Source organism: Leopardus geoffroyi, chromosome D3 (assembly GCF_018350155.1).
Source record: "Leopardus geoffroyi isolate Oge1 chromosome D3, O.geoffroyi_Oge1_pat1.0, whole genome shotgun sequence".
Lineage (NCBI taxonomy): Eukaryota > Metazoa > Chordata > Mammalia > Carnivora > Felidae > Leopardus > Leopardus geoffroyi.
Window position 1 is genome coordinate 15,895,385 of NC_059339.1, and position 26,471 is coordinate 15,921,855.

At 45.2% G+C, this 26,471-nt stretch overlaps 1 protein-coding gene across 1 annotated transcript in view; it reads left to right on the forward strand.

Annotated features, from left to right (window-relative positions):
- The window catches only part of CCDC60 (coiled-coil domain containing 60), a 168,611-nt gene that overhangs the window by 87,313 nt on the left and 54,827 nt on the right, over window positions 1-26,471 (forward strand). The gene's annotated exons all lie outside the window — the stretch shown is intronic.

Consider the following 26,471-nt stretch of genomic DNA (forward strand, 5'->3'; position numbering starts at 1 on the left):
GCTAATGCATTTACATCCACACTGGCAGGTCTGTGAAGAACAACTCTCCCATTCCATTTAGTCATTAAGCACAATAGGTAATAATGTGCATTGCAGGCTGGGGTTTGCATTCCTTTAAAAAAAAAAAAAAGTCAATCAGTGTATCTCAGAACTGAAAGCCAACTGCCTCCAGAGGCTTCTCCAAGCTTCTGTTTTCTCAGCACCTGTGTGCAGACGGCACCAAGAGAGCGCCACAGTTAGGACAGTGGCTCCTGGATTCAGACAGACCAGAGTGTGCACATCCTGACATCGCCACCTTCTTGTTGGGTGACTTTTGCCCAGCGCTTCAATTCTGTGAGCCTCAAAGTTGCCCCATCTTTGAAATTATAGTGCTTGCCTCGTAGGGCTACTGAAGAGATTCGATGAGCTAACACGGGTGAAGCACAAGGGCCCGGCCTCCCCCACAGAAAGTGCTCTGTAAGTAATGGCTACCATTAGGATGATTTTCCAAGCCTCAGTCCTCTCCAGGGTTTCTGCCCTCAAGGATATCTGGCTTCTTCCGAGCCCCCCTCCAAGTTGTAATTGCTTCTGAATATGAGGGGGCAAACAGACGAGAAGGGAGGTGGGGAGGTGAGGGGAACAGGAAGAGGCACATTAGACTCCTGCACACGAACAGACTTGCCAATATTCCCTCCCCAGTGAGGTGCAGAACTCCTAATAGCAGTTGCCTAGAAACGGAGAGCTGTGGTAGGCTTCCGCTCCCTTCCAGAAATCACCCTAATTGGGATGCATGTAGAACTGTTTGTTGACACTTCGAAGGTTTTTCCTCTTCTTCTTCCAAAAGAGATGCAGTCCTCCCATACAAATGCTGACTCACATTAATTAAAGAGTAGCCCTCGGCCAAGGCACCTTTTAACCCCACAGAAGCCGGCGTGGCTGGCGACCTTGGTTGGCGGCCACCGATGAAATGGCCATTTTAGGTTGCCATCACGGTGTTTGCATTTCAGGATGTTTACAAGGTCTGAAGCGACTTTTGAAGGCAGGATGGTGTGCGGACGCGGGTGTGTGTGCACCTGTGTGAACAGTGAGGTCATATGAAGCTTGCAAAGTCCAGGAAATTCAATCAAAATGCAACATGTGCATACCGTGTAGCCTGATATTAGACGTTAGAGGTGCCTTCCTTTTGGGGGGTTTAAACACCTCTTGCAGTCATTTGGTATAGGTAGGTCAGAGACCGCATTACAAGCTAAAGAAATAACTTCCTGAGAGGCACATAGGGAGCCCCTTTCATCTGATCACTTCTTAGAACACAGCTATATTCTAGCTCCCAGTTGGAAAAAAAATATATATATATATATATTGCAAAGACATCCATTTATCTCTTTCCTGTTTGGATGATTCAGCTTCTGCACGGACGGTTCTATACACCTGCTCCATCCAAAGAGAATGTAAAGGGACCACATCGAACTAGGGTGGCGGTGGTATTATGTGCCAGAAAGTCAGCGTGTATTTAATTAGGTTCTGAAATGCAAGAATTTCAAATGATTTAGTTATTCATGCAGTAAATATTTTATGAGGCTCTCCTTTGTGCTGGTTCTAGGGATAGAGAAAAGATTTAGAAATTGGCCCTGCCCTCAGGGAGCTCTGTCTGGTGGTGGGGATGGGAGGAGGGAGTGCATGGACAGACAAGTCAGTGAGCAGTTCAGGGGTGCCTAATGCAGCCTGGGAAGAGCAGAGGTGACTGCTGGGGAGGCGTGGGGTTACCTGAGCAAGTTCTGAAGGGTAAGTAAAAGTCAGCCAGGTGGAGAAGCAGGGAAGAGCCAGGTGGAGAAGCAGGGAAGCCTATGAGCAAAGGCACTGGCATGGGGAAGACCATTGTCTTGCAGCTTGGTATTGCTAAGCATCACTTGACGAGGAAGAGGTCTAGGAGATAGGACAAATCCAGCTCATGCAGAGCCCTGGGGGCTGCACTGGGAGGTCTGGAGACGATGTGCAATATTGGTGAGGACAGAGGAGGAAAAGAGGTCCAAGGCAGGGAGGCCAGTGAAGGAGTGGCAGATACCAGAGGAGAGACGTGATGGCAGCCTGATTTTAGAGCATGGTGCCTGCGAGGGAAGACTTTGGTACTTAGCCCCACAGAAGGGTAGAGCCCTGAGACAAAGCAGTGAGGACAGAAGGGAGCCATTGGAGGACTTAAAATAGCAGAGCGGAACACTCTTCACACGATATGCTTCCTCACGCTGAGGAAGATGGCTCTGTGCACCACGGAGGACCAAAACATCAGAGGAGCAGAGTTAAGAAGCAAAAACATTTTGGTCATGCCAAGACTTTTATTTTTATTTTTAAAGTGTTTATTTTTTATTTTTTTAATGTTTAGTTATTTTTGAGAGACAGAGCATGAGCAAGGGATGGGCACAGAGAGAGAAACAGAACTTGAAGCGGGCTCCAGGTTCGGAGCTGTCAGCACAGAGCCCGATGCGGGGCTCAAACTCACGAACCGCGATACATGACCTGAGCTGAAGCTGGACACCCAACCCAATGAGCCACCCAGGCGCCCTAAAGTGTTTATTTGTGAGGGGGGGGGAGAGAGAGAGAGAGAGAGAGAGAGAGAGAGACAGCCCGAGAGAGATGGAGAGAGAGGGAGACACAGAATCTGAAGCAGGCTCCAGACTCCAAGCTGTCAGCACAGAGCCCAACTAGGGGCTCGAACCCATGAACCATGGGATTGTGACCTGAGCCAAAGTCAGCAGCTTAACCAACTGAGCCACCCAGGTGCCCCTGGTCATGCCCAAACTTTTAAACATCAAGCCTCCAGCTAAACAGCTCCTGCTTTTCAGTTCATCGAGTGATGCCTGAGGTGACCGAGGGTTTAGAGACAATGCACTGAACTGGGAATCCAGAAACCCCATTTCCGTCTTGGGTCTGCCTCCAACTTGCATTCGATACCTCTCCTCTCTGGATCTCATTTGCAAAAGGAGGGTTTAGAGCTTTCCCCAATGGTCTTCTCACTTCCAAAATTCTCAGTTTAGATTCTGACTCAGATCAGAACAATGATGCCCAAGGCTGAGCTGCAGACACCAGGAGTGGGGGGTTCTGGTCCCCAAACGCCAACTAGAATGCAAATTCTTTGAAAGCGAAGGCCAAATCTTATCATTTTGGCACCTTTCCTTGGCCCCAATTCACCTTGTACACAGTCCATGTCCAATAAGGATGTCAGGAAGGAAGGAATTGAATGAAGTGTATTCAGAAGGAGGCAGGATACATAAAAATGGGATCGGCAAGCAGGGAAGAGATTTAGATTAGGCAAATACTCACTGACAGCCAATTTGGGAATCATGAAAAATGATGCCTGAAAATGCTGGTTTCTAATTCTAGAGATCGATAAGAAGAGAAATGACCTTCAACAGATCAAATAATCAACATAACCCTTCTGGGTTTTTTTTTTAAACTCACTGAATCAACTAGCCATTTTCTTTAATTGATGATCAAAAATAATATTATATTTCTATCATGTGCCCAAGAACGGGAAGGGGTGAGGGGAGACACGTGGTAAGTGTGATACGGTGAATGCCTTCAAGGAATTTCATTTCTAGAGAGGAGTTTAGCCCAAATTCTGAAACTCTTTTGCACAGAGGTGCTGTGTTTTTTGCATCTCAATCCCCACTCATCCCTTTCTCATCTGTGTACACACACAGATATGTGTGTGTGTGTGTGTGTGTGTGTGTGTGCACGCACGCATGTGCGTGTACCCTACACCGATGAGAGGGCTCGCTTCCCCGAATGTGGCCCTGGCAATCAGCAGTACTGTGATCAGACTGCCAGGGCCAATCCTTCCTCTTCACAAAGCAGTTTGAATCTCCCAATTTCCAGCCATGGTTAGCTTTTGCACGACTTCTTCAAATGCTTCCACACCATTTCTTTGTTTTTTTGGCTTTCATGACAAGTCAGATGAGGTAATATTATCTCAAAGAACAGGTGAGGAGGACAGACCCAGGCCTCCAGTCTGCCCCATCTGGGTAACCTCACACAAAGTCGCTGAAGGGGCTCAGTCAGTTAAGCGTCCAACTTTAGCTCAGGTCATGATCTCACGGTTCATGAGTTCGAGTCCCGCGTTGGGCTCTGTGCTGACGGCTCGGAGCCTGGAGCCTGCTTCGGATTCTGTGTCTCCCTCTCTCTCTGCCCCTCCCCTGCTCATGCTCTGTCTCTCTCTCTCAAAAATAAATAAACATTAAAAAAAAAAAAAGACATTGAAGAATCCAGGAACTGCAAAGCCTTTTTTTTTTTTTTTTTTTTTTTTTTTTTTTAGTTAGCAGCACATGGCAATTGTTCCTGTTCTAGCTGCAGTGACAATGGTCATGGTGGGGGTCATGATGGTGCTGATGGTTCTCCCTTAGCTAATAGAACAGAGTGGTTAACTATTCTCCCTATATACACAGCCAGCTGCTGGGAGAGTGAGAATTAGAACCCAGCTTTTTAACTGGCATTAATGGGGGTGCCTGGGTGGCTCAGTCGGTTGAGTGTCCGACTGACCCTTGGTTTCGGTTCAGGTCATGATCTCATGGTTTCCTGAGTTTAAGCCCCGGGTGGGGTCCTGCTGCCAGCCCAGAGCCTGCTTGGGATCCTCTCTCTCCCACTCTGTCTGCCCCTCCCCCACTGGCACTGTATCTCTCTCTCTCTCAAAATAAATAAATAAACTTAAAAAAAAAAAAAACTTTAATTGACATTAACGTACGTCCCACTCTTGCCTAAATCCATAGGTCTGATGTGAGTTCACTGTTTACCAGCCGTCTTCCCCTGAAACACCCACCAGGTTGTGAGCGGGTTCCTTAGATGCTTCTATCTTTTTCCTCCTCTTCCCCTTCCTCCTCCTTCGTTTCTCTTTTCCTGAGGATCTCAGAGATTAAGTAAAGGAGGAATCCAGAAAAGAAAACCACTTAAAATAATTAGGAGGTTTCTGCATGTAATTTCTTATTTAGCAGAGCAGAGGTTAATTCCCTGGCCCTTTAGCTTAATAAATTTCATTACTTACACGAAGACCAAGTGTTTTTCCCACCACCACTATGGGCAGCCGATTCACGGACCCTTATGAATTACTGCATAATGCAATTTACCAAATCCCAAAATAATTACGGTCTAATTACGCTGTTCTTGCCGCCACCCTCAAAGAAAAGAACCTCCCAAGCTCACCATTTGAAACAAGCGCCACCTCCCAGAAGCTTTGTGGGACTTAGAGCCAAACCACCACCCTGGCTGTGTGCACAGCAGGAAGGCTGTAACAGCAATCATTCACGGCTTTGATGGTGATGATGATGAAAACAATCATTGTTACCATTTTCCCGAACATCTCCAAGGTGCCAGGCACCATGCTAAGTGCCTGTCATATATGGTTTCAACAATGTCCTAAGATGGGTTTCATTTAGCCCAATTTTACAGATGAAAAAAAGTGCATCTGGAAGAGGGAGAAATGACTCACCCAAAGTCACAGACACCAAGGGATCAGGAGATGCTAACTAGTTAAAACCAGAACAGACCATTTCCAAAACCAGCACATTTTCCTCATGCTAGATCAACCTGGATCAAACCACCTGGGTTTAAATTCCAGCCCCACCACTTACTAAGCTATGGTTAGACTGCCTGACCTCTTTGAGCCTTGGTTTGCTCATCAGCAAAATGGGGACAACTACCTGCTTCCTGGGGATATTGTGAGGATTCAAGGAGATCATGTACATGGGAGTCCCTAGTTCAGCATCTTGCTCAAGCCCTTACTATGCACACCTTTCCACCTCCTGCAAAGGTACCAGCTTCCCTTCAACTACAGATGCTCCCCTGACTCCCAGCTCTCACTCTTAGCTCAGACCCTCCTGTATCTATTTCCTGACACCCTCAATGGAGACTCTCCAAGACCTACTTCTCTTGGCAGAATTTCACGCTTCCAAGTTTCCTTGTCTGTTCCCCACTATCCAAACTAACCTCCCGCCAATAGCTTTCCTTAGTCCCTGGCCAGCAATTTAGGCAAGGATGATGGCACATTAAAGGTGAGAATCATGACAGTTCAGTCGAGGAAAAAAGACAGAGAGACAAAGAGAGAGACTCAGCTGGGACTCCATGCTGCTGCATGGTAAACAGAGCTGGAGATTACCAGGACTTGACCAAGGTAAAGGCTTAGCTCCCTCCAATAAAAGAGGTTTCCGTTCTGGAGGAAGAATAGGTATGGTGGCTTCATGGTCATGTAGGACCCAGGTTCCTTCTATCTTTCTTTTTTTTTATTTTTATTTTTTATATATTCTGAGAAAGCAACTGGACTTTTCAAGAGTCATCTTTTTTTCTCAGAAGATGAAGACAAATACTTCTTTTTTTTTTTAATATATGAAATTTATTGTCAAATTGGTTTCCATACAACACCCAGTGCTCATCCCAAAAGGTGCCCTCCTCAATACCCATCACCCATCCTCCCCTCCCTCCCACCCCCCATCAACCCTCAGTTTGTTCTCAGTTTTTAACAGTCTCTTGTGCTTTGGCTCTCTCCCACTCTAACCTCTTTTTTTTTTTTTCTCTCTTTTTTTCCTCCCCCTCCCCCATGGGTTCCTGTTAAGTTTCTCAGGCTCCACATAAGAGTGAAACCATTTGGTATCTGTCTTTCTCTGTATGGCTTATTTCACTTAGCATCACACTCTCCAGTTCCATCCACGTTGCTACAAAAGGCCATATTTCATTTTTTCTCATTGCCACGTAGTATTCCATTGTGTATATAAACCACAATTTCTTTATCCATTCATCAGTTGATGGACATTTAGGCTCTTTCCATAATTTGGCTATTGTTGAGAGTGCTGCTATAAACATTGGGGTACAAGTGCCCCTATGCATCAGTACTCCTGTATCCCTTGGATAAATTCCTAGCAGTGCTACTGCTGGGTCATAGGGTAGGTCTATTTTTAATTTTCTGAGGAACCTCCACACTGCTTTCCAGAGTGGCTGCACCAATTTGCATTCCCACCAACAGTGCAAGAGGGTTCCTGTTTCTCCACATCCTCTCCAGCATCTATAGTCTCCCAATTTGTTCATTTTGGCCACTCTGACTGGCGTGAGGTGATATCTGAGTGTGGTTTTGATTTGTATTTCCCTGATAAGGAGCGACGTTGAACATCTTTTCATGTGCCTGTTGGCCATCCGGATGTCTTCTTTAGAGAAGTGTCTATTCATGTTTTCTGCCCATTTCTTCACTGGGTTATTTGTTTTTCGGGTGTGGAGTTTGGTGAGCTCTTTATAGATTTTGGATACTAGCCCTTTGTCCGATATGTCATTTGCAAATATCTTTTCCCATTCCGTTGGTTGCCTTTTAGTTTTGTTGGTTGTTTCCTTTGCTGTGCAGAAGCTTTTTATCTTCATAAGGTCCAGTAATTCACTTTTGCTTTTAATTCCCTTGCCTTTGGGGATGTGTCGAGTAAGAGATTGCTACGGCTGAGGTCAGAGAGGTCTTTTCCTGCTTTCTCCTCTAAGGTTTTGATGGTTTCCTGTCTCACATTCAGGTCCTTTATCCATTTTGAGTTTATTTTTGTGAATGGTGTCAGAAAGTGGTCTAGCTTCAACCTTCTGCATGTTGCTGTCCAGTTCTCCCAGCACCATTTGTTAAAGAGACTGTCTTTTTTCCATTGGATGTTCTTTCCTGCTTTGTCAAAGATGAGTTGGCCATACGTTTGTGGGTCTAGTTCTGGGGTTTCTATTCTATTCCATTGGTCTATGTGTCTGTTTTTGTGCCAATACCATGCTGTCTTGATGATGACAGCTTTGTAGTAGAGGCTAAAGTCTGGGATTGTGATGCCTCCTGCTTTGGTCTTCTTCTTCAAAATTACTTTGGCTATTCGGGGCCTTTTGTGGTTCCATATGAATTTTAGGATTGCTTGTTCTAGTTTCGAGAAGAATGCTGGTGCAATTTTGATTGGGATTGCATTGAATGTGTAGATAGCTTTGGGTAGTATTGACATTTTGACAATATTTATTCTTCCAATCCATGAGCAGGGAATGTCTTTCCATTTCTTTAAATCTTCTTCAATTACCTTCATAAGCTTTCTATAGTTTTCAGCATACAGATCTTTGACATCTTTGGTTAGATTTATTCCTAGGTATTTTATGCTTCTTGGTGCAATTGTGAATGGGATCAGTTTCTTTATTTGTCTTTCTGTTGCTTCATTGTTAGTGTATAAGAATGCAACTGATTTCTGTACATTGATTTTGTATCCTGCAACTTTGCTGAATTCATGTATCAGTTCTAGCAGACTTTTGGTGGAGTCTATCAGATTTTCCATGTATAATATCATGTCATCTGCAAAAAGCGAAAGCTTGACTTCATCTTTGCCAATTTTGATGCCTTTGATTTCCTTTTGTTGTCTGATTGCTGATACTAGAACTTCCAGCACTATGTTAAACAACAGCGGTGAGAGTGGGCATCCCTGTCGTGTTCCTGATCTCAGGGAGAAAGCTCTCAGTTTTTCCCCGTTGAGGATGATGTTAGCTGTGGGCTTTTCATAAATGGCTTTTATGATCTTTAAGTATGTTCCTTCTATCCCGACTTTCTCAAGGGTTTTTATTAAGAAAGGGTGCTGGATTTTGTCAAAGGCCTTTTCTGCATCGATTGACAGGATCATATGGTTCTTCTCTTTTTTTTTTTGTTAATGTGATGTATCACGTTGATTGATTTGCGAATGTTGAACCAGCCCTGCATCCCAGGAATGAATCCCACTTGATCATGGTGAATAATTCTTTTTATATGCCGTTGAATTCGATTTGCTAGTATCTTATTGAGAATTTTTGCATCCATATTCATCAGGGATATTGGCCTGTAGTTCTCTTTTTTTACTGGGTCTCTGTCTGGTTTAGGAATCAAAGTAATACTGGCTTCATAGAATGAGTCTGGAAGTTTTCCTTCCCTTTCTATTTTTTGGAATAGCTTGAGAAGGATAGGTATTATCTCTGCTTTAAATGTCTGGTAGAACTCCCCTGGGAAGTCATCTGGTCCTGGGCTCTTATTTGTTGGGAGATTTTTGATAACCGATTCAATTTCTTCGCTGGTTATGGGTCTGTTCAAGCTTTCTATTTCCTCCTGATTGAGTTTTGGAAGAGTGTGGGTGTTTAGGAATTTGTCCATTTCTTCCAGGTTGTCCAATTTGTTGGCATATAATTTTTCATAGTATTCCCTGATAATTGTTTGTATCTCTGAGGGATTGGTTGTAATAATTCCATTTTCATTCATGATTTTATCTATTTGGGTCATCTCCCTTTTCTTTTTGAGAAGCCTGGCTAGAGGTTTGTCAATTTTGTTTATTTTTTCAAAAAACCAACTCTTGGTTTCGTTGATCTGCTCTACAGTTTTTTTAGATTCTATATTGTTTATTTCTGCTCTGATCTTTATTATTTCTCTTCTTCTGCTGGGTTTGGGGTGTCTTTGCTGCTCTGCTTCTAGTTCCTTTAGGTGTGCTGTTAGATTTTGTATTTGGGATTTTTCTTGTTTCTTGAGATAGGCCTGGATTGCAATGTATTTTCCTCTCAGGACTGCCTTCGCTGCATCCCAGAGCGTTTGGATTGTTGTATTTTCATTTTCGTTTGTTTCCATATATTTTTTAATTTCTTCTCTAATCGCCTGGTTGACCCACTCATTCGTTAGTAGGGTGTTCTTTAACCTCCATGCTTTTGGAGGTTTTCCAGACTTTTTCCTGTGGTTGATTTCAAGCTTCATAGCATTGTGGTCTGAAAGTATGCATGGTATAATTTCAATTCTTGTAAACTTATGAAGGGCTGTTTTGTGACCCAGTATATGATCTATCTTGGAGAATGTTCCATGTGCACTTGAAAAGAAAGTATATTCTGTTGCTTTGGGATGCAGAGTTCTAAATATATCTGTCAAGTCCATCTGATCCAATGTATCATTCAGGGCCCTTGTTTCTTTATTGACCGTGTGTCTAGATGATCTATCCATTTCTGCAAGTGGGGTGTTAAAGTCCCCTGCAATTACCACATTCTTATCAATAAGGTTGCTTGTGTTTATGAGTAATTGTTGTATATATTTGGGGGCTCCTGTATTCAGCACATAGACATTTATAATTGTTAGCTCTTCCTGATGGATAGACCCTGTAATTATTATATAATGCACTTCTTCATCTCTTGTTACAGCCTTTAATTTAAAGTCTAGTTTGTCTGATATAAGTATGGCTACTCCAGCTTTCTTTTGGCTTCCAGTAGCATGATAAATAGTTCTCCATCCCCTCACTCTCAATCTGAAGGTGTCCTCAGGTCTAAAATGAGTCTCTTGTAGACAGCAAATAGATGGGTCTTGTTTTTTTATCCATTCTGATACCCTATGTCTTTTGGTTGGCGCATTTAATCCATTTACATTCAGTGTTATTATAGAAAGATACGGGTTTAGAGTCATTGTGATGTCTGTATGTTTTATGCTTGTAGTGATGTCTCTGGTACTTTGTCTCACAGGGTTCCCCCTTAGGATCTCTTGTAGGGCTGGTTTAGTGGTGACATATTCCTTCAGTTTTTGTTTGTTTGGGAAGACCTTTATCTCTCCTTCTATTCTAAATGACAGACTTGCTGGATAAAGGATTCTCGGCTGCATATTTTTTCTGTTTAGCACACTGAAGATCTCGTGCCAATTCTTTCTGGCCTGCCAAGTTTCAAAAGAGAGATCAGTCACGAGTCTTATAGGTCTCCCTTTATATGTGAGGGCATGTTTATCCCTTGCTGCTTTCAGAATTTTCTCTTTATCCTTGTATTTTGCCAGTTTCACTATGATATGTCGTGCAGAAGATCGATTCAAGTTACGTCTGAAGGGAGTTCTCTGGGCCTCTTGGATTTCAATGCCTTTTTCCTTCCCCAGTTCAGGGAAGTTCTCAGCTATTATTTCTTCAAGTACCCCTTCAGCACCTTTCCCTCTCTCTTCCTCCTCTGGGATACCAATTATGCGTATATTATTTCTTCTTAGTGTATCACTTAGTTCTCTAATTTTCCCCTCATACTCCTGGATTTTTTTATCTCTCTTTCTCTCAGCTTCCTCTTTTTCCATAACTTTATCTTCTAGTTCACCTATTCTCTCCTCTGCCTCTTCAATCCGAGCTGTCGTCATTTCCATTTTGTTTTGCATTTCATTTAAAGCGCTTTTCAGCTCCTCGTGACTGTTCCTTAGTCCCTTGATCTCTGTAGCAAGAGATTCTCTGCTGTCCTCTATACTGTTTTCAAGCCCAGCGATTAATTTTATGACTATTATTCTAAATTCGCTTTCTGTTATATTATTTAAATCCTTTTTGATCAGTTCATTAGCTGTTGTTATTTCCTGGAGATTCTTCTGAGGGGAATTCTTCCGCTTGGTCATTTTGGATAGTCCCTGGAGTGGTGAGGACCTGCAGGGCACTTCCCCTGTGCTGTGGTGTATAACTGGAGTTGGTGGGCGGGGCCGCAGTCCGACCTGATGTCTGCCCCCAGCCCACCGCTGGGGCCACAGTCAGACTGGTGTGTGCCTTCTCTTCCCCTCTCCTAGGGGAGGGATTCCCTGTGGGGTGGCGTGGCCCGTCTGGGCTACTTGCACACTGCCAGGCTTGTGGTGCTGGGGATCTGGCGTATTAGCTGGGGTGGGTAGGCAAGGCACTGGGGCAGGAGGGACAGGCTTAGCTCGCTTCTCCTTAGGTGATCCACTTCAGGAGGGGCCCTGTGGCAGCGGGAGGGAGTCAGATCGCTGCCGGAGGTTTGGCTCCGCAGAAGCACAGAGTTGGGTGTTTGCGCGGAGCATGTTCCCTGGCAGGAACTGGTTCTCTTTGGGATTTTGGCTGGGGGATGGGCGGGGGAGATGGCGCTGGCGAGCACCTTTGTTCCCCACCAAACTGAGCTCTGTCGTCCGGAGGCTCAGCAGCTCTCCCTCCCTTTGTCCTCCAGCCTTCCCGCTTTCCGAGCAGAGCTGCTAACTTATGACCTCCCAGACGCTAAGTCGCGCTTGCTGTCGGAACACAGTCTGTCCGGCCCCTCCGCTTTTGCCAGCCAGACTCGGGGGCTCTGCTTGGCTGGTGAGCCGCCCCTCCGCCCCGGCTCCCTCCCGCCAGTCCGTGGAGCACGCACCGCCTCGCCGCCCTTCCTACCCTCTTCCGTGGGCCTCTCGTCTGCGCTCGGCTCCGGAGACTCCATTCTGCTAATCCTCTGGCGGTTTTCTGGGTTATTTAGGCAGGTGTAGGTGGAATCTAAGTGATCAGAAGGATGCACGGTGAGCCCAGCGTCCTCCTACGCCGCCATCTTCCCTCTCTCCCCTCGATGAAGACCTCCTTCTATCTTTCAATCCACTATCCTTAGCGTTTGCTTCCATCTGCAAGGTTTCCTCATGCTCACACAGGGGCTGCTGGTGCTGCAACCATTACAGCTAAATCTCAGGCAGCAGGAAGGAAGAAGGGGGAAAAAGGCCAAAGGGCACATGCCCCCAGCTGTATTAACATCCTTCAAAGAGTTTTCCCAGAAGCCTCTTCCACTTGTATCTCACTGGCCTGTCCTATCTGCAAGGGCAACTGGAAAGCACAGTTTTGTGTGTTGTCTTGTTTTGTCGGTGTTTTTGTCGAGGCATTTGGAAGCCCAAAAGAATGTGGTCTGTTACTAAGGAAGGTGGGGAAATGGATATTTGGTAGGTAACTGGCACTTTCTGCCATTAGGAGGAAGGGAGGTAGGGAAGGAAAACCAACAAGTGTTGATCGCCCACGCTCTCTCTCCCAGGCACTGTCTTTAAGGAGCCCATAGTCAAATAGGAAAAGCAGACCAAAAAACAGACGATTGCCATAGAGTGTGATAAGTGCAATAATGAGAAGCACATAAGCACAAGAAGCCAGAGGGAGGGGCACGGAGGAGGTACTTGAACTAGCCTGGAGTTAGGAGAGTGGGGGAGTGTGAGATCGAATGGTCAACACTGGACAATTCTTCCCAAGTCTTGAAGGACAAATAGAAATCAGCCAAGTGAAGAAGCAGCAAAGGGCACTGCAGGAGGAAGCAAAATCATGTGTAATGTTCAGGGGTAGGGAGAGGGAAAGAAATGACTGGTTGAGTGGTTAAAGACTAGCAGGCAGGAAACTTTTCCCTTCTTCCCTTCTAGGTTCTTGTAATAGGCCAACTTATAAAATATCAGAAAGCTTATTGTATATAAGTTCGGCTTAAACTCACCTTTCATGAATAATTGAGATAAAAGCTTATGTAGTTCCCTATTAGGGTTATCGGAAATTACTAACCGCCCTATCTCGCTTCTGTGACCTCGCCTGCTTGCTAAATAGATAACTTAGGATGCAAAACGCTCCCCCACCCCTTCTACCAAGATCCAGCCTAGGCAAGACCAACACGTACAAAGTCACGAACTCACTGCCCCAGGGTATCTTAGGTGTCTAACTATGATTGGTCTTTTTAAACCCTCTTAGGACAAAGAACTTTAAATTGATAGGTTCCCGCCAAAACTAACGTCTGTGTGTCACAATATAACTGGCTACCATGAAATGCTGTAAATTGTAATTGGTTAACTAAATAATGACGTACTCTGACTTGCTAAAATCCATATATGCTCACTGCTACCTTTGTTCGGGGCCATTCTCTGCACTTTTCTCCTTAAGATCAGGTTTGGCCCGGCCGTGAATAAAATCTTGCCTCGCTTCTGTTCGGCGTCTGGTGGTTTTTTTCCAACAGCACCCTGTTTCAGTTCTTAGGCTGGTCTAATAATTAAATTGACAACAGACAGAAAATAGGAGCAAAAACGAAAACAAAAACCAAAACAATTTAATTTTGTACATACAGGAGCCCATAGAAAAAGGAGACTCAAAGAAGTGCCCACAGCAGGCAGCTTTTGTACCTCCTAGACAGACAACACATTTGTAAAGAATCGACAACAAAGGGTTTGGGCGAGGGGTCGCAAATTAGTGGTGAAGCAGCAAGGGTGGTTTCCACAGCCTTCTCAGCCCTGAATTCCCTCTGTCTGATGGTGAGGACGCCTCTCTTTCTCTTGGCACAGGGGGGGTACCATGCACAAGGGAGAAGGATTTCCCATTCTCAGGGGAACAAAGGAGGGTCAAAGCATCCTCCTTGCCCTGGCTGCATCTTTAAGTCACTTTAATTCAAAATAATCAATAAGCCACCTGGCGTTTTCAGGGGTAGCATGCTCTACTTCCCTTCAAGATAAAGCCCATATCTTAGAGGACCTTGCTGTCATGGAAAAGAGTCTAGACGTGGTCCTCAGGACAGTGGAAAGCCATGGAAGGGTTTGGAGCACTCTGATGGGAATGGTGAGGTTTGCATTTTAGAAGGAGCACCGTGGCACAGGATGGGAAGGGGAAGGACCAGGAAGCTACTTAGAGTAACAGAGGCAACCAATGATGGTTTCTGGCTCAGATGGTGGCAACAGGGAGACAGTCAAGTGATGTTTAAGAAGTGGGGTTGGCATCACTTCCTGATCAGTTAGTGGGTATGAAGAGGCTGAAGGGGACAAAAGTAATGTCCCCATTCTACAGGTGAAACAAGCTGTGTTTTGCTACCCTAGAGCAACTCCTGAACAGCACACTTGAGGCCAAAGGAACCCTCCACGTTATGCCTTCTTCCAACTCAAATGGCACCTGCTAGCTGCACGTGCACCATGCCCACACTTCAGAAATGCCCCAAGACTCTTACGAAGGAGCCAGAGAGAATAAATCTGCAGCATATAAAATGGCATCCCCGTGTGAGGATCAAGCCCCACAGCCACGTTTTTCTTCTGTCTGCTTTATGAGCAAAAGGAACCCACACACCGGACTTCTTTGGGGGCTGAGTCATTCTGGAAGGACAGAATCTGTCTGAACCTTTTGATCTGAGAGGTGAAATCCCGACTGAGCAATTCTCCCATTGCTGGGCATTACAATTAGCAAATGACCCGGGGATGGTAAAGAGATGTTCGGATGTGATTTAATAAGAATGTGGTTGCAATAAGCCCTCAGAATATGTTTGCCATCAATTTGCTGTATACACAATATGCTACCAGTGCAATCTTTTGTGTATGCAGTTGACCTTTATCTCTGGCAATCTTGTCCTATAAAGAAGAGTGAAATCCTCCATTGCAAATCATTAGCACTCAGGAAATGGCTTTAATTTGCATGCTGACAAAGATATTAACTTGGGTGGTGGTGGGGGGGAATAACACAACACGTCCTTTTGTCTGAAAGGCAGTTCAAAATCTGTGTTGTGACTACAGTTGACTGAAGTTCAATTACTGTAATAAATGTATTCCAAATTTCATCTCAATTGTATTTGCATTTTAATGAATGATTCTCACCTTCTTGTCAATTTGGCAGCCAGGCTAGATTTATTAAGTTATTGTATAAACAGGGCATTCTAATGCGGGAATTTAAATGCAAAATATTTGCTAGGTGCTGCGTTTGAACTGGGGCCGCGTTATTAATTTGCCCGTACAGGTTGCCTGAAAATTCAAGAATTTAAGGATGGCATTTCAGATCCCTTCTTTCCATCAGGTGTGCCCTCTCCCCCTCTGAAATCAATACGTCTGGGTGGGCTGACAAAGCAAGGCATCAGCCAGCCAGACGAAGAGGGCTCTCCAAGTCTCCAGCCTCTACAAACTGAAAAGAAACTGATTTATTTGCTATTATTTGAAAACAGTAAAATTTGTTAAGTGAAAATTTCCCGTGTAGGCAATTCCCATCTTCAAGAGCAGGACATCCCTGAAATCGGATTGCCAGGAGTGTTTGTTCATTTTAATGTCATTCTGCCTTTCCCGTTGAAGCACTCCTGGCTTTATAGCCTCATATTTCTTGCAGGCAGAGACAGAAAATGTGAGTGAAAACCAGCTGGATGCAGAGACGTAATACCATTAAAAGTTTTTTTTTTTTTTTTTTTTTTTTTTTTAAGTACATCTGGGCTGTTGGTTTTTAACAAAGTGATTTGCGGTGGTTAATCCTATGTCCCCCCCCCCCCACCCCAGGATGGAAAGGGTGAACAAGAATTCCCTTTGCTACCCACCCCCCAGCTCTCCAGAACTCCCACAGCTTTTTGCAAGGCCCCTGTGAAAAGATCTGGGCTGCTTCTGACGCCATTCAGTCCTATTTCTCAGGTAGGGCCCTGGGGATGGAGGCAGATTCAGGTAATGGGAGCCTCCCCACAAGCAGAATGCCACAAAGGGGGACCATGTCAGCCACTGATGTGCTTAAAGAACTTTCTGAGATGAAGTGATGACTAGCGTGTGTCAAAGTTCTATTTGAAACCTGTAGCAAGGGAAACGGGCTTCTAACACAGCCAGTTCAAAGATCTCTTTTTGGAGAATGTTTTGTTTTATTTTGTTGGCTTGTTTTTAATAGGGGAAAGGGGAGAGTTAGACTTACAATGCATCTTGAACTTCAATGTGTAAATGAATCATCTGCGGGTCCTATTAAAATGCAGATTCTCATTCAGGAGGTTTGAGTGGGGACCCAAGATTCTGCCTTTCTTTCTATCTTTCTTTCTTTTTTAAGTTTATTTATTTATTTATTTTGAGAAAGAGAGAGAGAGAGCGCGCGGGCAGAGGGGCAGAGAGAGAGAGAGAGAGAGAGAAAGAGAGAGAGAGAGAATCCCAAGCAGGCTCCACGAGGTCAGTGCGTGGAACCTGATGTGGGACTTGAACTCACAAAACTGTGAGATCATGACCTGAGCTGAAATCAAGAGTCAGACGCTCAATCAACTGAGCCACCCCGGTGCCCCAGGTGATGCTGATGCTGATGCTGCTGGTCCAAGGACCACAGCACTTGGAGTAGCAAGGAGCTACAAAGCATCACTCAAAAGGACGAACAGCTAAAGGTTAACAGACTTGTTACAAATCTGATGGGCCAGCTGTGTGGGTAAATCTAACACCCAGAAAGGGCTCTTCAACTCATCAGAAGATATCAGAAATTTGCTCAAATGTTTCATCAAGTATGCTAGATACTTCTCAGAAGGGGCTGTTAATTACTTTATGATCTAAGGTCTGTTCCGGACCATCTTTTCTCAGGTCTGAGGCAATTTCCTTCTTAATACCATATTTTATCATATTGAAAAGGAGCATTTTTTTTTTTCACATTTTAACATCTCTGAGCTGGAGATGTAATGTACAATTATATCTTAATTTAATTGGCCTGGGTTTCTCTTTGTGGTTCAAAACTAATAGTGCGTCTTGTAATAGATAATGTATCGGTCAGCTATTTACACCATAATGCTATGTAACAAGCTTCCCCAAACTCAGCAATTTTCAGTAAGTATTTCTTCCTTGTTCATGTGTCTGTAGGTTAACTGGGGTTTAGCCAATCTCGGCTGAGATTAGCTGAGTTCAGTTCTGTTCCCCATGCCTTTCTCATTCTTCTGGGTTCAGCAAAATAGTGGGTTTTGTTATTGTCATGGGGCCAACTGAACAAGCTTATTTCAAGCTTCTGTTCAAGTCATATCTGCTAACTTCCATAGGCCAAGGAAGTTACATGAAAGCCAAAAGCCAGGGGGCTGGGAAGTACACTCCACCCTTGAATACAGGGAACGGGGGAATGTGAGCACTGACTTTATCTACTACAGGTGGTATCTTGGATTGGGTAAAACATGGTCTAAAGGGGGAAAAGGTAAGCCACCAGTTTCTAGTCTGCAGGCCTAGAGGTGAACCCTACACAACATACAGCCTGGAGATGTGCAAAGTCAAAGCTTTTTTTTTTTTTAAGTTTATTTTATTTTTGAGAGATACAGAGACGGCATGAGTGGGGGAGGGGCAGAGAGAGAGAGAGAAAGAGAGAGACACAGAATCCCAAGCAGGCTCCACGCTGCCAGCGCAGAGCCCAACACGGGACTCAAACCCATGAAACCACGAGATCATGACCTGAGCCGAAACCAAGAGTCAGACACTTAACCAACTAAGCCACTGAATCAAAGCTTTAGAAGCTTCCAGTTGAATGTGATTCACCTTGCAGCATGCAGGTGGAGAGGGAGAAATTCTGGAACCAGCCCTCCTGGCTTCCGATGCCTGCTCTGCCACTTTCCGGCTGTTATGGACCCTCATCATTTACTTACCCCTTTCCTTGTTTTCTCACCTGCAAATTACACTAACCTCTCAGGACGGTGAGTGAGTTGGCAATAATAATTATAGCTCTCACTCACGGAGTCCTGTGTGGTAGGCACCATAGTAAGCTCTTTAGGTCCACTATCTCATTTAATCCTGCCAAGAGCCCTCCGAGGCAAGAGCTAATATTTTCCCCATTTGAAAATGAAGAGGCTAAAGTTCAGAGAGGTTTAAAACCTGCCTGAGAGAGAGCCAAAGGTCCCATGCAGAGGCTGTTCCGTGCAAGCCTCACCATGTATTTACTGCTCCTCAAGTCTGAAGGGGCCTGGGAGAAACCTGGGCTTCCTGATTTCTGTCCCTTTGGTCTGAGCTAAGTCCTGCTGAGAACACTGTTCCCGAAGTGAGCAATCTCCATTCATGGGATCACACACAGACTCCCGTACAGAGAACATATGTCCCTTAAAAATAAAAACCCATCCCCATGCACTGGATAAGAATATGTCACACTGGGTAGAGGAAACTTTCCATTTTATAATCGGCTGCTTCCTCCACTTGCCTGATGCAGTTAATTATTTTACTCCCCATCGTTCCTCTTGCGATGTTAGCCAGGGGAGTTTTACAGCATGGAAAGCAGTGAACAGGAGGCCCCGGGTGAGTGGATTTAAAGGCGAATACTGCTCTTCCCTGCAAATAGCTCCCTTCACACAAATAGCCTGGTAATCAGCAATAATGATGGAGAAAATGTAGGGAACATACAAGGGAATTAAATGGGAATTTGCTGAAATATTAAGCATTTTTAAATGGGCCTCCACGGTACCATGGGAGTGCTTCGCAGCTCAATGAATGAACATCTTGTAGACTGAAATTCCTAGAATAGACTGGTGTGTCTGACATGAGGGCCCAGACCCGCCCCACCCCCCACCCCCCACCAGCTCTGCTCATCTCTCACCCAGGTCTTTCCAGAAGATCTAGCAGCTGGGAGTCTGGCTGCCTTGGATGAAAAGGGGTGGTAATTCCAACAGAAAACTTGATTCCTCAAATTGGCTAAGCTGGGTTTCCCTTTCCCCTTCTGTGAGTTATTCAGGCATTCATCACTATCGGCACTTAGGGTCTTGTTACAGAGATGGCTTTACACAGCATGTCCTCCCTGTACAGATCCTTGAGAAAAATCGCTTCCTAGTTTCAGCACCAGGAATAAGTAGGCATCTCCTGAACAGCTTTTTAAAAATCATACGGTCACTGGGAATCACATGAGGGATTGTATTTCCCTTTTTGCGTTAGCCACTAGGATGCTCAGGGCCAAATCGTGCACTAGATCATGTGGTGCAGGTTTGGTTTTTAAAATTTTTTTTTTAATGTTTATTTTTGACAGATAGACAGACAGAGTGAGGGTGGGGGAGAGGGAGACACAGAACCCAAAGCAGGCTCCAAGCTCTGAGCTGTCAGCACAGAGCCCGATGTGGGGCTTGAACTCGCGAACGGTGAGATCATGACCTGAGCCGAAATCAGATGCTTAACCGACTGAACCATCCAGGCACCCCAATGTGGTACAGGTTTTGACACCTGTCTTATCTGATTTTTTGCCTTCTTGCTTTTCCTGCCTTTATCCCTTTTTTTTGTTTTGTTTTGTTTTGAATTTTCTGCCTCTAATACTTTTTTGGAATAAGGGCATAAAGGAGTCAAACAAATCTCTCACCAACCTCTTAATTACAATAAAAAAATGCATAACTAAGACTCAGAGGTGAAGACTGTGAATCCTCCGAGGATGCGTTCACCTTTGCAATGCCAGTGCCCCGAACAGAACTTAACACGTTATAATCAGTGCCTGATGCAGAGTCTGACACTTAACAGGTGTCCAGCCTAAGGCATGCCACATAATGTTCAAGCCCTTTTTCTTTACTGTGGCATGGACCATCAATCTGCCACTTTTTATAAATTAATTTAAGAAGGACGCTGTTAACCCTCATGGACAAAGACAACACAGTGAGGCTGGCTGTCCCATGCGTGCCAGCCTAGATATCTGATCACACTATGTAACAGTTTGCTGGCATTGCCATAACAAAGCACCACCAGCCGGGTGGCTCAGCCACAGAGATGTGTTGTCTCACACTTCTGGAGCCTAGAAGTCCAAGATCAGTGTGTCAGCGGGGTTGGTTCCTTCTAAGGCCTGTGAGGGGGACTCTGTTTTATGCCTCCACCCAGCTACTCACGGTTTGCAAGCCGTGTTTGGTGCTCCTTCCTGTGGGAACATCGCCCCGATCTCTGCCTTCATCTTCATATGGCTTCATATTCTCCCCATGTGCTTGCCTGTGTCCAAATTTCCCTTTTTTTTTTTTATAAAATTTTTTTTTTCAACGTTTATTTATTTTTGAGACAGACAGAGACAGAGCATGAACGGGGGAGGGGCAGAGAGAGAGGGAGACACAGAATCGGAAACAGGCTCCAGGCTCTGAGCCATCAGCCCAGAGCCCGACGCGGGGCTCGAACTCACAGACCGCGAGATCGTGACCTGGCTGAAGTCGGACGCTTAACCGACTGCGCCACCCAGGCGCCCCAAAATTTCCCCCTTTTTAAAAAAAATGTTTATTTATTTGAGAGAGAGAGAGTGTGCACATGCATGAGTGGGGAAGGGGCAGAGAGAGAGAGGGGGAGAGAGAGAATCCCTAGCAGGCTCCACGATGTCAGCACAGAGCCCAACGCAGGGCTCGGTCCCATGAACCGTGAGATCGCGACCTGAGCCGAAATCAAGAGTCAGATGCTTAACCGACTGAGCCCCCCAGGTGGCCCCAAATTTCCCCTTTTTATAAGGACAGCAGTCATCTTGGATGAGGGGCCACCCTACTCCAGCATGACCTCATCTTAACTAATTGCATCAGCAGTGACCTTATAAGGTCACTTTCTGAGCTACTGGGAGTTAAGGCTTCAGCCTGTGAATTGTGGGAAAACACAATTCAATCCATAATACATACCTTTCAGGATCTAGTTGGTTACAGGTTCTTCAGGGGAAGACAGAGGCTTTTGTCTCATCAGACTGAAATCAGAGCCCCAAGCCCACCAAAGTGGCCAGGTCTGTCCCGTGTCAGTGGGACCCCCTCCACTGTTGTGCACAGTAAACACACATGATGAGTCTTCTCCATGCCTGTCCCCACTCCCTGCCCCTAAAGACCATGGTGTGTCCTGGGACAGACAGCTTTCAGTGACAACCTTTCACTCCCTAAAGGAATCTAGAGGACACCAAGGGAGGTTTCATAGCTCAAGGGGCGCTGTGACACCTGCCAGTCAATGACAATCCTCTCAAGTCAGTCAAGGACCCAGTGGCCCACAGATTCTCTAAAGTCAATGAAAGTGATTTCCAGGGAAGGCAGGTGAGACTTTCTAACAGAAACATCCTGACATTCTATAAAGCAGCACACTGGACCACTGGACTCCATCCATTCAATCCACTGGGTTGAGACCCAGTGACAACAGCAGTACCTACAACACGGAGCTACTGTAAGGATAAATCAATTAATTCATGCATCCAGAAGTGAGGGGGTTGGGAGGGTGCAGCTGAGTTCTACCACAGACGTGAAAGCACATCACTGCCTAGTTCAATACGAAGGCCTCTTATCTGCATGATTTATTACGTACTTAAGTCTTCCTGAAGTCCAATGGCAGAAAGGGGCCTCTACAGCTCTGTTACTGCACAAGAGGATGTTAGATTGAGTGATTAGCAATGAGCTTCTTAATTAAAATGGTAAAATCTACTGCCTCCTGGAGTAGCACCCAGGAACAAGGCTGTGGGGAGGCAACAGGTGCCCAGAGCAGCAGTTTCTTCCTTCCCCCCCTCCTTTCCTTCCTTCTCTCCTTCTTCCCCCCACCCCTTTCCTTCCTTCCCTTTTTTAGAGCAAGACCATTCTGCCATAAATCTTAAAGAGAACACCAATATCTAAAGCAAATACAGGGGCGCCTGGGTGGCTTAGTCGGTTAAGCGTCCGACTTCAGCTCAGGTCGTGATCTCAAAGTCCGTGAGTTCGAGCCCCACACTAGGCTCTGTGCTGCCAGCTCAGAGCCTGGAGCCTGCTTCGGGGCTTGTGTCTTCCTCTCTCTCTCTGCCCCTTCCACCCCCCTCTCTCTCAAAAATAAATTAAAAAAAAAATTTTTTTTTTAATTTAAAGCAAATACAATATACCAGTAGCACACATGGATGGTGCAATATCACATTTTATCCAATGAAAATTAAACTTTCTTAATCTAACTGGACTTGCCCAGGGCCTTTGCATATGCTATATTCCCTTTACTTGAAACACTCTTCCCCCAGAAACCGGCATGACACCTTCTCAGCAAAACCTTTCGTGGATCAAACCTCCCCACCCCTGGCAGTCACTCTCCTCATGCCCCCACTTTATGTTCCTCCACAGCACTTAGCATACTGCCTACAGTTTACTTCGTTGTGCTTGTCTGTCTCCACTCCCCCTGGAATATGAGCTTCATGAGGGCAGGGATTTTGTGGCTCTTTTGTTTGCTGCTGTTATCTCAGCACCTAGAATAGAGCCTGGCAGGCACCCGGCAAAGCACTCGATACATTTTTGTCGAATGGTTGATAATGATGCAGCGAGTTGGGTGTGAATGAATGCAATAAGGAATCTGACTCCATTTTTGACGTGTGACCGTTGACAGCTTTCAAGCGCCCCCCCCCCCAACTTCTTGCTCTTCTGTCCACATCTGGGCAAGCTAATAAGAAAGTCCAGGTGCCAGAGGGAAGCTCAAGCCACAGACCAGGGACGGCTCACCCCAGCCCCACTCCCTGACCATGACAGAACCCTAAGCAAGCAGTCAACCTTCCATGACTTCAGACCTGTTTGGGAGCCTTTCCTGCTCTGCCCAGAAAGCCTCATCACATGAGTATTAAGTCGCTTCAACACAGTTTTGGTGCATCTGTGGGGTCAGTTTCAACCTCCGAACCAAATTTTGCACGAAGGGTCTCTGAGAAGTAACACAACAGCGGTTGCTGTCACATGAGCCTCAGTCCCCAGGTCAGCTCTGCATTTGTTGTTTGTGCTACAGCAAGAAAACCGTCATTTGTGAAATTAAGGGGTTGCCAATGGTAACAGTTTTCTCTTCACCGGGTAATCTTGCAACCTGAGGACACTCTTTGATGAGTGGATTCAGAGAAGCTCGAAAGCAAAACAGAAGCACTCTGTTGTTTCAAACACGAATTCCACATCCTATCAACCAGCTTGCATTCCTACACTTAAAAATAAAAGCCAGGTGGGGCAGACGTCTGGGTGGCTCAGTCGGTTAAGCATTCAACTCAAGTCGGGACCTCACCGTTCGTGAGTTCGAAGCCCCGCATCGGGCTCTCTGTTGTCAGCACGGAGCCTGCTTCGGATCCCCTGTCACCCTCTCTCTGCCCCTCCCCTGCTTGCTCACTCTCTCAAAAGTAAACAAACATTAAAAAGTATTTTTTAAAGTAAGTAAATAAATAAAAGCCTGGCAAAAGCACCTAGAACTGACAATTCAGGGCCAAATTTATCTGTAATGTGGTTTCACTTTGGGAAATTTTGTCTAAGAGGAAACTGAGAGATCATTTTGCTGTGGCAAGAATATGAACTGGGCAGATAATGCCCAGTCCCTGCCTGCAATCGGCTGGCTGGGCTGGACATGTGACATGTAGTGTAGACACTCAGAAGAGTTGACAGGAGCTAAGAAGCAGGGTCTAAGTTCAGAAGAAGATCACTGATGACCTGACACTGACATATTTATAAGAAACTCAAATACCATTATTTCGTCTCAGCTGCCATTGAAGCTAAGACACATCACTTAAAACAGAGTGAAATAAAAACACTGTCAATTAAATTAAGACAATGCTTGCTTATCCTTTAGAATTTTTATTTCCTAAAAATAGGGTGTCCTAATTTTTAAAAGCTCTTCTTAACTGTCCTAGACAATTTTTTATAGATCGCTCTCTGTTTGCATAAAAGGGGAAACCATAAGAGAAAAGACATTGCTTAAGGTTTTCGTCAAACGTCTTCACATTTAGAGCCCAGCTCTTCTGAGTCACATGGTTCCACTCCGAGTCAATCATTCTGGATGCAGCATTTCTTAAAAGGATGCTTTGCTATTGTCTCCAAGAGTCTCTTCCTAGCTGCCGACCCCCAGTCTGCAAATTTTGATATTGGCACTGTCTTGATTATAAGGAAATGTCAAAAAAAGGAAGAAAGAAAGAAAGAAAGAAAGAAAGAAAGAAAGAAAGAAAGAAAGAAAGAAAGAAAGAAAGAAAGAGAGAAAGAGAGAAAGAAAGAAAGAAAGAAAGTTTCAGACTACAGCTCATGATCCAGTGGTTTTGTGATCTAAAACATTCAGGGGGCTGTTAGGAGTAACAACCAAGTTTGAGTGTGTAAGTGATAACAAACACAATACAACTGCCATCTGGCTGGCAGTGACTGGCAGACACACCCACAAACACGCTGAGATGTGAAAAGTTGTGCACTGCACAACTGGTCAATGCAAGAGAAATGGCAGGAAACGCTTGTATAAATGGAATTGATCTGGTGTATAACAGGATGTTCTGTGGGTTTTGTATTGTTATTAGTTTAGAAAACTGTTCATGAAAACTCAAACATTTGCAGATTCCTGAAGCATTTCTAGAAGTTCTATTTCTAGCAACTCCCAGATCGGGGCTCACTTCCGTCCAGACCCCAAGGCCCTGCACCACCTGTTCCCTGCCAGTGTTGCCAGCTTTAGCTCTGGCCACTCTCCCACATTCCTTCTGTGCTCCAGCTTTTTAAAGATTCTTGTACTTTCCTAAACGGGCCATCTTCAGACTCACCTGTCCTAGTCCGTTCCAGCTGCTATAACAAACTACCATAGGCTACGTGGCTTGTAAACAACAGTAATTTATTTCCCACAGTTCTGGAGGCTGGAAGTCTGAGATCAAGTGCACACATGGTCAGGTTCTGGCGAGGATCCTCTTCCGGGTTGTAGGCTGCTGGCTTCTTATTGTATCCTCACAGGGTGGGCGGTAGAGAGAGGAAGCAAGCTTTCCCGTGACTCTAACAACGATACTAAGAATCCCTTTCATGAGGGCTCCTCCCTTATGACCTCATTTAATCCTAATTACCTCCCCCAAACCCTACCTTCTGATACTATCATGCTGGGGGTGGGGGGTAGGATTTCAACACGTAAATTTGAAGGGGACACAAATATTTAGTTCCTAACACACCTCTTTACATTTACAACTGCTATTCCATCCACTCGGATGCCATTTCCCATGTTTCCTACTGGTAAATTCCTACTTATCCCAAATGTCACTTCCTCCAGGAAGACTTCTTAGATTTCTCTAGGTTCCTGTAGCTCTTTGCACTGGAGTGTTCAGAGTGTATGTTTCTGGGTGTGCTTCCTCTATGATACTATGAACTCTCTGGGGGCAGATGCCTTGTCTTATTGCTTTCTGTAACTTCAGTCTCTTCACAGGTGTCTAGACTAGCAGGTTTCTAGGCAATGCCCACCAGAGAAATAAATGAATGAAAAGTTATCACTGTGAGACGCAATTTGAAAAATACTGGAAAAGCCCCACCTCCTGCCTCCCAGCATTTTCCCAATGGACAATACAAGAGTCCACTGCTGAAAAGAAAATGCCCTCAGTAATACCTTAACTCTTCCTAGAAAAGGAACAAGGATTAATTGGTCATATCAGAATCTAACCATGATAGCTTGCTGAGAATATTCCCATCCAAAACTGAGAGCAAGGGAAAGACAGGAGAGGGAAAGAGGTACTCAGAAAAAAGGAAAGGAGACGTCACTTCATCCAGAAGATGTCTCCAGCTACCCCCTGGTCTGAATTTGGTGCCCTCTTCCTACAAAGCTCAGAGTCCTTCCCACCGCCATCTTTCTGTGTCATCACTGACTTTCCATGTACTCTTAAGAGACCCAGGGTCCTGTTCATCACTGTGTCCCCAATGGTCAGCACAATCCCTAGTACACATTGGTTGTTCAACAGGAATTTTAAGAATAAAACTGAATCTCAGAACCAATCTTCACGCCTGGGGAAACATGGCGGTGGTTCAACATGGTGCCTGACAACTTCCCAGAGAGTCAGACAGGGGGACAGACCGAGAGATGTGTCCACTCCTTCTCCAGCACAGTGCTGCCGAGTTCCAACCCCAAGGTGACAAATGGCAAAGTCGGGGAGTTGTGTGGACCATCAGGCGCAGAATGTCTTGGCCAGTATCAAGACGTCTGATTAGAAACCAGTGGCTGAGTCAGCAAGAAAAGAATCATGAAGTCTCAACTTATGTCATCTAACACAACAAGCTCCCGTAGACCTTATTCACTCCACTTCTGCAGCCATAGGAAAATGTGAAGCAAAGGTGAGCACTTAGGCAAATCTGAGAGAAGGCAGCCTTGGCCAAGGGGCCTGGGCCTTACAGTACTGATGTGCTACTGATTATCATGGACAAGCCCCTTTCCATGCATG